Here is a 4,855-nt window from a genome sequence, read left to right as displayed (position 1 = left end):
TGAGAGTTCCTGCATTTATGAAAAACGAAACGATGCCACCTTGAAGTCCATTTCCAGGTGGTACTGCCCCTCGGCCTGGGTGCGCCCATCTGTGACCGCTGGGGTCCGTGTTCCCAGGGCCAAGTCTGCCTGCAGCAGCAGCTGTCTCCTCCAGGCTCGCCTCACCCAGTGGGTCATCTCCCCGGCCTGCCTTTGTGGGTCGATAACCCCATAAACTGGTTCCTCAAAACTAAAGGTTTATGTCACAGTCTCAGGCTGAGATCTGGACTTCTCGTAAGAATGTTGGGGGCAAGTTCATCTGGAGTTCCTCCTGTGCCCCCAAGGGTGCTGGCGGCAGGCCCTCCCCACCTTCCCACCGATGGCTCTGCCCGGCCTCCTTTGATGCCACGCTGTTTCCATCTGCAACACCTTCTCCACCGTGAGTCTCACACTGAGTCTCCACCCCCGCCCAGCCCCGACAGGATGCCTGTTTTCACTCGCGTCCCTGACTTGCATCCTTGGGTGCAATCTCTTCCCCTTCGTTTCCTATTTTACAGCGGCTTCAATGCTTTTCTTGACTTGATTTCCCCATAGCCTTCTGCTCTGTTCACTTTCCTTTTTAACAAACTTTAAATCATCTTTTATTTTTCAATTCCAGTTGGCATACAACATCATATTAGTTTCAGTGATGAGACATATAACTTACCAAGTGATCACCCTGAGAAACCTAGTACCCATCTGGCACCATACAGTTATCTGTTCACGTCTCAGTTTTGACTTTTCTCATCTATAATTTTCTCTGTGAGACAATGACTTGACTATTCATGGCATTTCATTTCATGTTGATTCCTCCGGGTTTGGGTGAGCTATCCGGGTCTTGCTTTCCTATTGGCCACCACCTCTTACAAGGAAACCAACACATGTGAGCCTCCCTCCTGAGCCCATTCATACAATCTCAGTCCATGACCCCCTCCCCCCTCATCATTACCCTCATCTGACAGTTGTAGAGAAGCTGAGTAACCGCCCTAGGATTCCAACACCGTGTTCTCTGGGCCAGACCCCCACCCCTCCTTGAGCTCAGGGAGCCTTCTGACCATTCTGACACGGCCCCCAGGCCCTCATCACTGCAGCCTTCCAGGACACTGGGGAGACCACAGGCTGGAGTCACCAGTACCCCCCTCCGCCCCCCGCCCCCGCGAGCAGAGAGCACATCAATCTCCCTGCGTTCGGACCGCATCCACCCTCCCCACTCCATTTGGGCTTCTGAATCCAGTTGGAAATTGGCTCATCCGCTTGTGAAATTCCCCACAGATTTGTCTGGTTAATTTCATATTTCTTTCTTCTGACTGCCAGTCAGTCACCCACACTCATGGGAAACCTCCTGTGTCGGCTGAGGAGGGATCTGAGCACAGCGAGGAGAAAGAACGGTAAACACGTTTGCAGAGCAACAAGATGACAAGTGCAAATTCAAACAGCACAAGCTGAGAAGCCGAGTGTCTGGGGCACAGCGAGGAAAGAAAGAGTGAGTGGTTTCATTAGTGGGCAGACTTCCCAGGGGCGAGGCTGAGCCGGGGGTGATGGCATGGAGGGGCACTCTTGACGGAGGGGGTGACATCTGCAAAGGCACAATGCAGGGGTGACCTCCGAATCGCCAAGCCCAGGGGTCGCTTCTCAGTCCTCAAGCTCCTCGCCCTCAGGCCTGGTGGCCCTGGTGACCCTGCACCGGCCTGGTTCTCCCGCCTCCCAGACGTGGGCACCCCGTGGGTCTGTCCTTGGCCCTCTGCCCCCGACTACTCTGTCTCCTTTACTCGCTACCTTGACTGCCCCTCCTGAGGAATGACGGGCCTTTGCTCAATCCCGGCTCATCTACAGCGAGGGTCAGGTTGTGTCCCCGGGCCCTGAGCTGTCTCCCCCACCCCCATCTCGCTGGTTCTGTTCATGGTGTCACCATTCACTGTCACTGTCCCCAGACTCCACCCAGTCACCTCTGACTCTCCTCCTTCCTCCCACACTCAACCCCCCCCCCCTTCATCCCAGCCACACGACCTGGGTTGTCCCTGCTGGCTGCCCCGTTACCCCACACCTGGGCTGGTCGCAGCCCTCACCCACCTATCCAGGCCCTGCCCTGTGATGCTGGGGCCGGGACAATGCAAACTCGGCTCTGCCAAGGAGAGTTCTAGAGAGAGACGGGAAGGTGGCGGGAGCAGGACTTGCTCCTTGCATCTGCTCGTTTCTCTTAGCAGCAGCCTAGCCATGGCCTTCACCCCAGCAGCACGTTAGCTGCTGCCTCCAGGTTTATTACACCCGCTCAGAGGCACCAGGGGCCCCTTCTCAGAGGTCGCCTCTCAGCTCCCCAGGGTCCTCCTGAGCTTCGAGGTCCTGAGGACCCCCTCTTCCCTGTTCCCCAGCCCTGGGGCGAGGCTCCTGCAGTGACTCTGCTGCCCTGCTGTCCCCTTCATCAGCCAGGTCAGTGGTTCTCAACCTTCCTAAGGCCTCGACCCTTTAATACAGCTCCTCATGTTGTGGTGACCCCCAACCATAAAATTATTTTCGTTGCTACTTCATAACTGTAATGTTGCTACTGTTATGAATCGTCATGTAAATATCTGATATACAGGATGTATTTTCATTGTTACAAATTGAACATAATTAAAGCATAGTTATGAATCACAAAAACAATATGTAATTATATATGTGTTTTCCGATGGTCTTAGGCGACCCCTGTGAAAGGGTCGTTCAACCCCCAAAGGGGTCTCGACCCACAGGTTGAGAACCGCTGATCTAGGTCCTCCATGATGGATTAATGTCCCCATGACACCCTCACACCGGGACACCTAGAGCAGGTCTGCGCCTGCCTGGACCCTGACCCCAGTAGCACCGTGGTGCCAGGATGGTCTGAAATAGACTGGGTCGTGTCCCGGATGGTGGGCAGTGGGTCCCAGTGACCGGTGCCATGGATGGCCTCCCACGCTGGAGCCTGAGTCCCTGCGGCACCACCGAGTGGGCAGCCTCCTCGGAGGTCTGCTCCTGCTCCGTGGGTTCTGCTTCAGGCTCTGGCAACCCCGCCTCTCTCTCCTGGTTCTGTGTCATCTCAGTTTTCCTCTTGTTTTTTCAGGTCTTCAACACCTGCTGAACCAATTCTCTGTTGAAATGCCTAATGTAGTTTCTGTTTTCTTGACTGGTCTTGCCTGAAAACACTTCCCAACGGGCCCTCCCTCCTTTCTGTCTTCTCCCTGCTCCAACCCACCCCGAGCTCGGCATCAGCAGATGGACCTTCATCACATAACCTTTCATCCTGCTGCTCTCACACGCAGCCCGCCAAGGACTCCTCCCCCTCCCCCTCCTCTCCTGTCAACCCCTGCCCCCTTCCAACTCGCCCTCTATCCCTTTCCCAAAGCCTTGGCTCTGGGCTCCTATTCTCTCTGTGTGTAAACGCAGTAACTAATATATATGTTTCTTTTTTAAATGCAGTAACATTGTTAATAACATTATGAAAGTTTCAGGTGTACCTTATGATTCGGTATCTGTATATTAGTACTTGTTCGCCTGATCTCTGAAAATCCCTCGAATACAACCTTCCAGGTCTCCCCAATCCAAGTCCAAATCCTGCCCATTCCCTGCCAGGCCAAGCTCAGTGTCCTCCCTGCACAGCCTCCGAAGGTCATCTCTCCCGCCTTTGTCTGTGTCTGTGTGGCTAATGTGCTCACTGCAGCCAGCATGAGACCGGATGTCAGAACAGCCGGGCAGTGAGGCACTGTTATCATCCCTACTCCCTCCAGCTCCATCATTACCAGCTGTGTGTCTGTGGGTCAGTAATCTCTCTGGGCCTCAGTTGTACCATCTGCAAAATGGGGATAATAGAACCTATTTCACAGAATTACTATGAGGATTTAATGAGTTCATATGTACAGTGCCTGATGTATGTTGAATAAGAGTTAAGCGATTTTTTAAGTAAATAACATGGAGATAAATGTCAAGTGCTGTTTGCCCTCCTGAGCTGAGCCAGCACAACAGCAGCTGTGCCTTGAGGTATTTCTCTGGTGTCTGGTGCACAGAGGGCATTCCGTTCTGTGTGCTGCACGGCAAGTTATCATGTACATATCAGCGCTTCCTGGAGTGTAGGGGCTGGCCTGACTCATCCTTGTATTCCCACCACACCTTGCATGGTGACTTACATGTAGTAGGTGCTCAATAAAAATCTGTTGAATGAATAAGCACTTGAATTGTGAGAGAAAAAAGGCAGGTTAATTGGAACAGTAGGCCTGTGGGGGTAAAGAGAAAGGAAAACTGAGAGGGGGCATGTGTGAGGTGGGGTGGGGTGGAGCTGATTCGCTGCACTGAGGTCTCTGGTCCCAGGAAACTTCCAAGAGGAGACACCCTGGAGGCTTTGAAAGGGGGCTGCAGATTGAGAGCTGGGTTGGAGTTTAGGAATCACTCAGGCATGGGTGAAATCAGGTGAAACAGTACCTGAGGGAGGGGGTGTAAAGAAGGGTAAAGGGTCTAGAATCTAGACTTGAAGAAAGTACAGCTTGGGGCTAAGAACAAGCCCTGAAAATCAGTCACCTGGGACTAGCTCCCAGCTCGGCCACATCCAGCTGTGTGACCCACGGCAAGTGTCTTAACCTCTCTGGGCCTCGGCTGCCCCATCTGTAAACGACGATGACGACAATACTGACCCCATAGAGTTGGGTGAGGACTGAGATGACTGCAGTGAGGTCTAGCACAATGCTGGCACAAGGAAAGTGCTCGGTAAGTTAGCGCCCTAGAGCAGCGGTTCTCAACCTGTGGGTCGCGACCCCTTTGGCGGTCAAATGACCCTTTCACAGGGGTCGCCTAAGACCATCCTGCATATCAGATATTTACATTACAATTCATA

The 4,855-nt window shown here is 53.2% G+C and overlaps 1 protein-coding gene across 2 annotated transcripts in view; it reads right to left on the bottom strand.

Annotated features, from left to right (window-relative positions):
• Positions 1-4,855, bottom strand: part of IFT27 (intraflagellar transport 27) — a 17,757-nt gene that overhangs the window by 11,051 nt on the left and 1,851 nt on the right. The gene's annotated exons all lie outside the window — the stretch shown is intronic.

The sequence above is a fragment of the Myotis brandtii genome, unplaced genomic scaffold, assembly GCF_000412655.1.
Source record: "Myotis brandtii unplaced genomic scaffold, ASM41265v1 scaffold78, whole genome shotgun sequence".
NCBI lineage: Eukaryota > Metazoa > Chordata > Mammalia > Chiroptera > Vespertilionidae > Myotis > Myotis brandtii.
The sequence above is the reverse complement of the archived record's forward strand: the minus strand, read 5'-3'. Positions and strand labels throughout refer to the sequence as shown.